Source organism: Vulpes lagopus, chromosome 3, assembly GCF_018345385.1.
Source record: "Vulpes lagopus strain Blue_001 chromosome 3, ASM1834538v1, whole genome shotgun sequence".
Lineage (NCBI taxonomy): Eukaryota > Metazoa > Chordata > Mammalia > Carnivora > Canidae > Vulpes > Vulpes lagopus.
The window spans coordinates 6,725,660-6,738,640 of NC_054826.1; positions in this window are offsets into that span (position 1 = coordinate 6,725,660).

Below are 12,981 nucleotides of genomic sequence, written 5' to 3' on the forward strand. Positions count from 1 at the left end.
GAATGGATGAGTGGTGTAGTTTATTGAGATTATGAACAGGGAATGCAAATACGCACATATATGCTTTGTACATCAACACTGTTAAATATTATGGATATAAAGATGATATAAAGTTATTATAAATGAAGTCTGTTGAAGACAGATGACAGAGTAATAACTAGTATTGTGAGGTTAATTATTATTTTTTTAGGTGTCCATTTTTCTGAGGTATCATCTTTCCAGTTTTATCTAATGTCTTCAGGCAGACGTTAAAGTCTTTTTTCAGTATTTTAAATTCTTTTTTTAAACAACTTGATGGTTCATTCTATTTGTCAACATGTCTGGGCACAACGCTTAAATAGGTTTGCTCAACAGATGCTGCATGTTTTGGGTGAGATACACATTTAAATCTGAAAACCAAAGTTTACAGCAAAGTCTCTATAATGTGAGTGACCTTCTCCAATCATTTGAAGGCCTGAATAGAACTAAAGGGCTGACCTCCCTAGCAAGAGGGAATTCTCCAGCAGATTGACTTGGACCTAAACAGATTTAACAGCCTAAAGGCCTCCCCCATCAGATTCTAAACTCACTAAGCCTCTACAATTGAATTAGGTCATTTCCTGAAGTAAATTTCTTTACATATATATGCATACGTATTTATATTTACCTATTACCTATGTGTTGGCTCTAATTCTCTGTGGGGTCCTTACAAATAAACTAATATAAAGGCCAGATTCCAGAAGCTCCATGGCTCAAAATTAAGTCGTGTGTGTGTGTGTGTGTGTGTGTGTGTGTATTTGTGTTACTAAAGGTGGGAAGGCAGACAGTGTAGGATATATGAATCATTCCACATACCAGAGAGCGAAGGAATGGTGGAAAGGCAATACCATCTACGCCAGGATCAGAAAATAAATGAAAAGAAAGAAGAAAAGAAAGGAAAGGGAAAAATTATTTAAGAAACACACGGGAGGGATTACACTGACACTGGCCTTACAAATTCCTTCCCAGCAAAACCACAGCAGGTTTTTGTAGTCAGGCTGTACTGTGATACTTAGGAACCTATCAAAATGTCCCCAAATAGCCCATCATCATTGTTCCCTGACTTGACTCCCTCTCATGGTACCCTATGGGTGACTTTGCAGGTGGATATATCTGAGGCATTTTATTTCGTATACATCACAACCTAAATCTCTTTCTGTAGAGTGGAAGTCACTGAACCGTGGTTTACTTATGTTGTACTCTGATGCATTTTGCCCCAGGAAACTGCAATAATTCATATTTTCCTGTTTTGCTTTCTTAAAGCCCGAAGTCCTGGACAGTGCTGTGCAATAGCCACTCTAGTTCGACCATTGCACAGAACATCAATCAAATTTTGTACACAGTCGCCGTACTTTTCTCTTCGTATCTGATCAAACTGCAGGCTATAAATACAAATCAAATGGCAAAGGAAAGAATATGCTTTTTTTGGTTGACAAATTCTAGACAATTGATGAGCCTTTCAATGCAATCTGCTTGTTTCTCCTCCTCCTTCTTTAATTTTGTAGTTCATGTTTTAAATTTTCATATGGTCATCCACTTCATTTTTTAATTGATTTTAGTTTTATAATTGTACTTTTAAAATTTTTATTAAGGTATAAGTAACATACAATATCATACCAGTTTCAGGTGAACATTGTATTGATTCGCCAATTTTATATATTACTCAGTGCTCACCTGAGGATTGTAATCACCATTTGTCACCATACAATGTTTTCGACTATATTCCCTTTGTCGTACTTTTTATTACCCATTGACTTTATAACTGGAGATTTTACCTTTTAATCTCTTTATCTAAATAAAAAAAACCTTCATATAGGAAAAGCCAATTAATATGAGGTAATAGTGGAATACTTTAGGTATACTGAGATGCCGTGATAAGGTGGTATAGAGAATAATTGAAAGGAGCACCTGTATTGGTACTCCACAAACTTTAATGTGCACACAAATGACCTAACATTATTCAACGGTATTAAAATTCAAATCGTGAGTTCAGAGGCTTGGGATTGTGCCCCAACTTCTGAATTTCTAACAAGTTTCTGACTGATGCTTATGTTCACAGACCACATGGAGAGTAGCATAGAGCTGTACTACAGTCATGAGAGTCCTCAGTGTACTTTACAAGAAAGAGATGAAATGTGAATCCTTGAAATGTAAAACCAATATATTTTGGTTACCATGGGACTACCCATGGTCAACCACTCATCAATGAAGTTACACATAATAACTTATTTAGCACTTGCAAGAAGTCTAGTAGGGGGCTACCACTATAAGTTCCATTTCCAGATGAGGAAGCAAAGGCACAGAGGTAGTCTTAACCAGCGTCTTAGAGTATTTGTCATCATTAATAGATATGGTCTGTCTTCTTATCAGTGAGATATTAGTAATGAATTATGTCATAGTTCCTCACACAGTTAAAACAAAACTAAATGGAATATTGCCAAATAATGAATTGAGCTTCGTGAACATTTCAGTATGTTAGAATACATACATGCAGCTACAACATGCTGTTATAATAACACATGCTGCTTTTGATCATTTGAATTGCATTAGCTGATTCTGAATACATGTTTAAATGAAAGACCAAATCCAATATATCCCAACATTTCTATCACTTGGAAAAGTCATATAAGGTTTGAAATTCCATAAGATAAAAGCATAGACTCTTAAGTCACAAATACAAAATCTTAATTTTTTTCATGCCATGAATATTACTTTTAGATCAAATTTAGATATAATCTTACACTTGATTGGTAGTGACTTTAAAAAAATATGTATCTATGGAACTGCTTGAGACAACAGAGTTTCAAGGATTTGGGTGCATCGGCCTAAGCTCTAATGTTTGAGATCATTTTCCACCTCTCTGCAGAGATCAATGATCATGATGAGAATGTTACCTTCTAATGTGTCTTTAGACCATTCCATGTGAAGGTCACAGTTGTGCAATCAAAATGATTAGGCTCATTTCAACAGATGCAAAAAAATTATTTGACAAAGTATGACCTCCATTCATGATAAAAACCCTCAACAAGGTAGGTTTAGAGGGAAAGTGCCCCAACACAATAAAGGCCATATATGAAAAACCCAAGATTAACATTATACTCAGTAGGGAACAACTGAGAGCTTCTCCCTTAAGGTCAGGAACAGTCTTACCACTTTTATTCAATATATCACTATAAGTTCTAGCTGCAGCAATCAGACAATAAACATAAAAAATGTCCAAATTGGTAAGGAAGAAGGAAAATTTTCATTATTTGCATGACATGATTCTATATGTAGAAAACCCTAAAGATTCCACCAAAAAAAACCTAGTAGAAATGATAAATGAATTCAGTAAAGTCATAGAATAAAAAAAAATCAATGTACAGAAAAATGGCAGTAAGAGTAGAACCTACTTGGGGCACCTGGGGCTCAGTTGGTTAAGCATCTGCCTTTAGCTCAGGTCTTGATCCTAGGATGAAGCCCTGCATCGGGGGTCCCTGCTCAACACGGATCCTGCTTATCCTTCTCCCCTGCTTGTGCTGTCACTATCTCTGTCTCTCTTAAATAAATAAATAAATAAATAAATAAATAAATAAATACACAAATACATAAATACATAAATACATAAATGAATAAGATATTTTTTTAAAAGTAGAGCCTACTTGATAATATTATTGTGAAATTTAAATGAGTTAGTATATACATCTGGCACAGTGTCTGAGTCATTGGAGACATAATTATCAATAGTCCCACTAATTTTTGTTATAGTCATATTGAAGTAATTTTGAGTTATACAATGTTCTTCAAGTTTCCTACCTCCTACATTAAGTGGGTGTTATTTCCCTTGACTGGAATATTCCTTTCTCATTGTATCTTCACATGGCACAAGGCGGAGAGAGGAAGCAAGCTCTCTCCTGACTTTTTTAAGGGCACTAATCCCATTCATAAGTGCCCCACCCTCAGGACTTCATCTAATGCCAAGTTATCTCCCAAATGCCCTACCTCTTCTACACATTGGGGGTTTAGGGGGTCGATACATGAATTTGGGACTATACAAACCTATGGTCTGTAGCAGAATGTGTTCCAGGGGAAAAGAATCTTGGGGGCCAGTTTATCATTCTGAATATTCCAGTCCGTCTTCTGGCCCTAACATTTTACTTCCCTCTGACTTTCAGAACTTATTAATCCTTACCAAAAGTTTCCACAAGCCTCATCCCATTAGAGAATCAGCTCAAAGTCCAAAATCTCACTGTCTAAATTGTCTGAGTATAGGTTGTGGGTCACAGTTAGTCTCCATCTGTGGACAAAGCTAAAGGCCCCTCACACTGTCAATACACAATAATGGGACAGGCATGGAATAGCAGTTACAGACATCTGGTTTAAGGGAAAAAAAAAAAAGTAAAAATGAGCCAATGGACCCTAAGAGTCCTGAAATCCAGCAGGACAAATGTTGGATTTTCCTTGATTAGGTTTCAAGATCTGGGAATAATCTTCGGTGATTCACTGCTCTCCCCCTGGACCCTGTTCCACCCTCGGAGCCATTGTTCCTTTCTTCATGAAAGGTCTTACGTGTTTGCAGCCGAGTGGTTTTATCATACTCTTTTCTGCCAACGAAATTTTGGAAGAGTGACAGCCTTATTTCATTACATACTCAGTCTGTCCCTCTTGGTTCAAGCTGACAGTAGCCCTGTGGAAACAATTTTCTCCAGAACTCTGTGAGCCTTCATGGATTTCAAGGGGATTAAATTCATTAGACAAAAGCCATAGCTACAAATCTTTCTGAGATAATCTCTTCTCTATCTTGGGCTCCTGCTGAGATGAGGTGTGCTTCCAAGGGACCCTCTGAGTTATTCGAGACATTCTGAGAGGTATGCCCTTAATCTCTTCAATGGGCTCTGGCCACTGTGGATTCTGACCTTGCGACCTTTCTGAAGTTTTAGCAAAGACCTGTATGGTCACACACCTGGCCTGTTCTCTGTGCCATGCTTTTAGTGGCCATTTCCAAACGTTAGTGTCTTTTGCATTTTGAAAGGCTAATGTTTAACAACTCTTCCCATTATTGAGCTCTCTTTTCTCATGTTTTACTGTAAGCATCCAGAAAAATCAGGCAGCCTCTTTAAAACTCTGTTTGGAAATCTCCTTCAGAATATCAAAGTTAATGTCTTATAAGGTTTTCTTTTCAAATAAAAGCAGGCACAATTTTGCTAAGAATTCTGACTTACTTATTCATTACTCCATGATAGGAATCCTGTCTCCTCTAATTTCTCAGTAACAGGTTCCTCATTTAAAGACTTCACGCCTTCAGCATCCTCAACAACCAAATTTCTACTAACATTTTGTCAAACTGATTTGTACTTTCCCTCTGTCACGCTCTCTCAGGTTCTCTCCGAGCCCACCATCCAGTCCTAGTCTCTCCCACATTTAAGGTATTTGTTGCAGCACTACACTATTTCTTTTACCAAAGTCAATATTAGTTTCCTGTTCCTGTGTAACAAGTTATGACAAACTCAGCTTCTCAACGCACCCAGTTTTCATCTCACAGTTCCCTGTGTTGGGAAAGAGTCAAAGCACACGTAGTGGGTCCTCTCTTTGGGTTCCCTCAGGGCAGCGGGAGGTTGTGGCCTAGACTACATGGACATCTAAGGGTCTTCTGTCAACTTTACTCAGATTGTCGGCAGCAGTACAGTAAGTTTCTGGAGGCCGTGTGTTTGAAGCTGTCCATCCCTAGATTTTTCCATAAGAAGTTTCCAACAGCAGAAACATCTCTCTGACTTCCAGACCCTTTTTTATGGAGCTCAACTGATTCGCTTAGTCCTGTTCAGGAGACTCTTATTTTTGACTAAATCAATATCAAGTTATCTGGACTGTATCTGACGTTTCTAAAATACCCTGTCTCCTTTGACATATAAAATAGCATAATCACGGGGATCCTACTCATTGTAGTTGTGGACTACAAGTCTACAAGTCTTTTCACTCAAGAGAAGGGGATTATACGGGGATGGAAATCTCGAGGGCCATTTCAGAATTGCACCCACTGTATCAGCTAAACTACCACTTCCTATTCAGAATCCCTCTATGTCCTCTCAAGGTCCCCAGAACCCTTACTCTCTGTAATCCCTTGGAATCCTATGAATTCATAGAATGATTCTGCTGATTCTGCTCCTTTTTTGGTGATACCGTCCATGTGTCCTTGCAGAGTTGGTCAATGTTCTTGATGCTCAGATTCTCAATCTACAAGTTGAAGATAACACAAACCCTCATCTCTTACAAGGGAAGAATACTGTAAGTTCCTTGTAATTTTAGGATGCTTTAAAACTCACATTGATGTCTCCAATTAAAATGCTCCCATATCTTCATTTCAAAAGTGTCAATAACATTGCTGTTCAAAGTAGACCTAAAATGGAAATGGTGCTTATGTCTCTAAACAGTAGAATGGATAGATACACGGTGGTAGAGTCATACAATGGCACAAAATGCTGCAATAATAAATCAGAGCTAACCTCAGAAATACAGAGAGATTTCTTATGTACTATATTTAGGGGAAAGTCAAACATAAGTTTCATGTATGCAGTAGAATTACATTATATAAAGTAAAAAACAACCTAAGCTAGTTTACAGTGTTCAAGACCAGTATAACCCTGAAGGGAGGTGTGGTCATGATTGGAAGGGAAATTTAGTTAGTTGGTTAACTTTCTATAACTTGATCTCAGTAATTTTTACATGAATTTGTTCAATTTGTGAAAATTCATTGGCCTCTATATTTTATTTAAATTTGTGTTATTTTCTGCATGTAATTAGTTTTTTTTTCTAAAGATTTATTTTTTAGAGAGAGAGAGAGACAGAGAGAGAGAAAGCATGGGCCTGGGGGTGGGGGGCATTGGGAGAGGGAGAGAGAGAGAGAATCTTCAGGCACATTCCCTGCAGAGTGCAGAGCCCGATGTGGGGCTTGATCTCATGACCCTGAGGTCGTGACCTGAGCCAAAATCAGGACTTGGACACTTAGCTGACTATGCCACCCAGGCATCCCTCCACATATTATTTAAACTTCCATAAAACATTCAATGATATATAAATAAATGGTAACTACAAATTTATTATCCTCAGATAAATAAAAACAACAAAAAATAAGTATCATCCGTATGAAGCATGTTTGTGATAACACGTTCCTTGTACATACAACACTATTGACTTCTAAGTTATTTCACAAATTAAATCAGATCACAAAGAATTTAGAATTACCTAGCACCTCCTCCATATTGAAACAGAAGCACATTTTCTGGAATGAAACTGTCCCTTTTATTTCTCATAGACCAGGTGGATGAAGAAATTCTGCCCTGAGGCTTTCTGTGCTGTCACTTTCATTTTAACACAGAGTTTTAGGTTTATTAGGATAGAATTGCTATATGGCCTGTAGCATCTCAGCATATTTTCATGGATTTGGCATATATGTGTGTGTTTGTGTGTGTGTGTGTGTGTGCACCATTATTAAGTGCAGAAAGTAAACAACTATTTTAAATGCGTACCCTTAAAAAAATAAATAAAATGCGTACCCTTGTAGTGTATTTCCAGTTATGTTGTTTACACAGAACAAAGTAAATTGTGGCATATCATATTTAACCAAAGAACAATCTTCTCAAAAGGTATTTGTGAATGCCATTAAAGGAACGTGGGTACAGGAATTTGTTTGAATCTTAATTGCAATGTCCCTTAGAATGAATGGCATTTACTTTGACGTGAGATCTATGTTTCATTTCATATTTAATTCTGGAAAATCCTAATTGGCATAACACTTTTCTTATTTTGTGTATGTAGCAAATACTGGAGATAGATTTGTTATTTCTATGGTAGTTTTCTCTGTTGAGATTGATTAAATATAGAGCAGTTTGAACCAACGATATCAGAAATCTTCAACAGTTAATAGATTTGAGTTTTGTTCCTCCTGGTTCTTAGACTTTGTATCTTCTCTTTTAATATATCCTCCCCATGAGATCCAATCTAATCCATTGCTATGCTCTACAAAATCTTTTTCTATACACCGACTTTTTTTTTTTTTTTAACTTTAGAACAACACATCTAACAACCTACGACAGACTGCCTGGGTGGCCACAGATATTTAGACAAGGCATGCACGAACAGTTTCAGGAATGACTAGCTTTGCCACACACTTTTGTTACTTCTTAGTTTCCTAACTCTAGATATCAGAAACCTTTGGATAATTCTCAAATATTTAATTACTGTATTGTCCTTTTTCAAAATATTTAATAAATTAATGTGGCATATCAATTTTCTCTTCATAGAGATGCTTGCATTCATCCATTTTCATCATTCTGGTGACATTACTCTATCCCAGGCCACTCTCTGACTCCTGGATTAAAGCCATTCCCAACTTATTCTCCTGGACGTCAATTTTCCTATTTGTTAATATCAGAATATTTTATGGATATTTTTTATTTATTTTTTACTGAAATATAATGGATATAATATTGTATTAGTATTAAGTGTACAGCACAGGTTTGACATATACACTACAAAATAATTACAATAAGTTTTGTAACATCCAAGGATGTCCCAAAAGTTGCTCTTTAAAATGGTACATTTTCTATTTTACTTTTTAATTTTGTCATGAAAGACTGTATCTAAATCCAAATGATTATTATTTTTTAATTTTTCCCAAATGATTATTTTAAACAAAAGTCACACCAACACAGCAAAATAATTTATTATTCATGAAAATGTACTCTGTATAGGATTCTGTGCCTCATTATTTTTATTATCTACGAGAACGTAAATTCCTAGAGATCAAGAATTTAGTCTTGTGCACTGTTATACACACACAGAGGATGACTAGCACACATTTTCACTCAGTATATTATATCAACTCATTTTTTTTAGATGTGTGATCAATCATTGTTCCAAATGTTCTAAACTTCACATTTAAAAGGACTATGTTGGGATCCCTGGGTGGCGCAGCGGTTTGGCGCCTGCCTTTGGCCCAGGGCGCGATCCTGGAGACCCGGGATCGAATCCCACGTCGGGCTCCCGGTGCATGGAGCCTGTTTCTCCCTCTGCCTGTGTCTCTGCTTCTCTCTCTCTGTGTGTGTGACTGTCATAAATAAATTTAAAAAAAAATGTTACAAGAATTAAAAAAAAAAAAATAAAAGGACTATGTTGAAGAGAAGGTTATTGATACATGAAGTTGTTTCCTTTTTTTTTTTACCAGAAGTATGATAAAAAAAAATTATGTGGTCTACAGCACCCTTTCTTTCTTAAAATATCTTATTTATTTATTCATGAGAGACAGAGAGAGAGAGAGAGAGAGGCAGAGACACAGAGGGAGAAACAAGCTCTCTGTGGGGAGCCCGATGTGGGACTCAATCCCAGGACCCCAGGATCACGCCCTGAGCCCAAGGCAGACCCTCAACCACTAAGCCACCCAGGGGCCCCTAAAACATTCACTTTTTAAAAATTTTTACATATACTGTGATATGATATAACCATACAGACAAGTGCAGAGAATAACAAAAGAAACTCTCAAACATAAACAAATCAGGTTTAGCAATTCTTACCACTGTGTTATTTAATTTAGGCTATTTTAAAATAGAGATTGTATATAGGATTGCAACCCTATTCTTGCAGCTCCCCATTCCCACACTTTTATCTCTTCTCCCTTCTGCCTATGAACTCATGCCCTAGCAACCCCCAACAAACAAGTGCTTATATCTTTAATCAGACTTTTAGAGTTTAATTCTATAATCTTTAAAGTTTATTTAAATTGTAACATTGCATACTTATATTAAAATGTACTTTCTTCACTCAACATTAGGTTCTAAAGATTTTGTTATGTTCCTTGCTATAGCTATTTGTTATTTTAGCTATGATATAATATTCCATTGTGTAGATATTGTGATATTTTATATGTTCTGTATTCTCTGGCTTGTTGAGCTGCAAAATTGACATATTGTTCAAATATTTTTAAATAATATTCTACTTATCTCTTTAACTATGAGCCAGTTGTTTTTATATGCAGTATTTCTATTGTTATTCATATTTAAGTGAATATAAGTTTAATATCCATGTTGTTTTACTTTTTAATAACTTTATTATTTAGAAGCAATTTTATTTTTTTAGTCCTCCTATAAAAGACATTTTCTCTTCTTTTTGTTGATTTATCTTTTTTATTGAATTTTGTTTATGATTTTTTTCACTGTACAATATCACTTTTTTAGCTGCTCATGTGTCTTTTTAATATATATAATTCATTAGGTGATTTTTCTGAAGTTTTTTAGAATATATGTATATCCTTTCTGTTGGTTTGTTAACTGCACTGCTATAATAGTTTTCTTTTTTTCTAATTCTGAGTTTTCTCCTTTTTTTATTTATAATGTTGGGTTGAAACCCTTCCAGGTATTGCAACTTTCTTAATTTTTTCTCACATTTCTGTGAATTTATTAGTTCTGCGTCATTGTGGTAGCTTTTACCATCATTATTCTCTAATTTCTCTCTTGATTAAAAAATGTTATCTTTAAGGTATTTATATGAATAGATGTACTTCTTCAGTTACTTTTCGTCAGATATAAATGCTCTTCCTTTTCTACTAACGTGGATGGAACTGGAGGGTATTATGCTGAGTGAAGTAAGTCAATCGGGGAAGGACAAACATTATATGTTCTCCTTCATTTGGAGAATATAAATAATAGTGAAAGGGAATAGAAGGGAAGGGAGAAGAAATGTGTGGGAAATATCAGAAAGGGAGACAGAACATGAAGACTCCTAACTCTGGGAAACGAACTAGGGGTGGTGGAAGGGGAGGAGGGCAGGGGTGGGGGTGAATGGGTGACAGGCACTGAGGTGGGCACTTGATGGGATGAGCACTGGGTGTTATTCTGTATGTTGGTAAATTGAACACCAATACAAATAAATTTATTAAAAAATGTTTAAATCATTATAGTTTAGATGTGCTTCTTTTTGAGTAATATATTAGATTTTTTTTAATCAGAAAAGTATTTAGAAAGTTCTTTTTTTATTTATTCAGTATTGTTATTATATTTCGATAATTGTTATATCTTGCATCTCTGAAAATGGTTTGTAAAATACTGATTCCCATTTCTGTGTGTATGTGTGTGTGTGACAGATGGGCATTTGTGTATGAAATGTCTGCATGTGTTGCAATTTCAATGAGTAGCACAAGTGAAGAGGAAAATATATATCTACAGTTAACTCTTCCAATGGAAGTCCATAAGTGAAAATAATCTGCAAACCATTGATGCATATATGGAACTTAAGCATAAATATTTTAATAGCTAGTTTCTTGCTTATTCCCTGATCATTTGTGTTTGTGTCCTTCACCACCTTGCAGGGCAGTAGTTCTTTATAAATCTTCCTCCTCTCCCCCATCAGGGAGCATCCATTAATGTTTTTGGTATTTATCACATTTAAACATCAATATTTATTAATTCATTATTAATGTATTTATTAGTTTTATTAATTGATTTATTTGAGTAGAATTAATTTATTTGAAATCAGATATTTTAACTGAAATCATTTATTTTTATATTTATTTTCTTTAATTTAAATTTGATTTGCCAACACATAGTATAACACTCAGTGCTCATCACATTGTGCACCCTCCTTAGTGCCCGTCACCCAGTTACCCAGTCTACCCACCCACCTCCCTTTCTGCAATCCTTTGTTTCCCAGAGTCAGGAGTCTCTGGTTTGTCTTCCTCTCTAATTTTTCCCCACATAGTTTCCCTTCCTTCCCTTATGGTCCTTTTCACTATTTCTTATGAACTCAAAACATTTTTAAAAGTCTCATATTAATAGTAAATTCCCTGCTTTTATTTTTTTAAAATTTGCCCACTTTCCATTAAATAATCCATACACTTAATGCTTCTCTAAAACCTATTTGTTACTTTCTTCATTTCATCTCCTTAATGAAGCAACAGCAGCAGCAGCAATAACAATATTAATATCTCTTTTGATGATTAATCTTAGTTCATTGTTTCTGTAAAATCTTCTCCATTGCACTTCTACCAAAAGCAATGTTCAGCTTCCTAACTTTCATTGTTTACAAAGCTCATCTGCATGCATTCGTTCTTGACTTTCTCTTCTAATTATTTTCTGTATAAGCCATTATTTTCTCCGTAATTATCATACTTGAGTGTTTTTGGAATGCTTAGGATTCATTTGGATAAATGTTGTTCTATTAAAGCATAATTTGGCAAGAATGACAACTCAAGGAGTTTTAAAACATTTGATGATTTCCAACGTATCATTTCACTTTGGAGAATGGCAAGATTTCTGAGCCTCTGAAAATATGGGTCTTGAGTTTCATGCTTCAATTAGGTTCTGATGGGAATGCTTTTCTGGATCCCTTTCAGTGTTTTCAGAACAAGTTTCATTTCAGTATTATTGTGTTTATATGTCTTTGAGGACAGAGGGAGAAAGAGAGAAAAGGGACTCATTTTCTCAGGATGAATTGTCTTTTTGTTGTCATTTGTACTGACACACAGTTTCATTGTCCAAAAGAATTATGTAGAGCCTGCCTCTCTGTTTAAAACAAGTTGCTTTTCTGATTATTAAGAATGTAGTTCAACAGAAAGGGTTTAATGAAAGGGTTTAACGAAGTGTTCTTCCATTTCAAGTAATTTGTTGCTCTGGCAAATTCCTTAACTGCTCTGTGCTGTAGAATTCTGGAAATAAAAATCCCTAGCAAGTAGCCTAAAAGGTTATTGTGAACTTCACTTTGAAATAGGGTATGCAAAAAGTCCTTTGAAAATTATAGTAGTATAATTGTTAGATTTTTAAAATCTTTCCATGGCATAGTGGGGTGTGTGTGGGGGTATTTCCTGTCCTATCTTTTACACATTAGGGGATTTTATTAATAAAGTTAAATTAAATACAATTTCCATAAAAGTCATTATTCACAGCTCAGCTTAAACAAAAAGACTCGTTACATACAGAATTATTTTCCCTTTTCATGTTG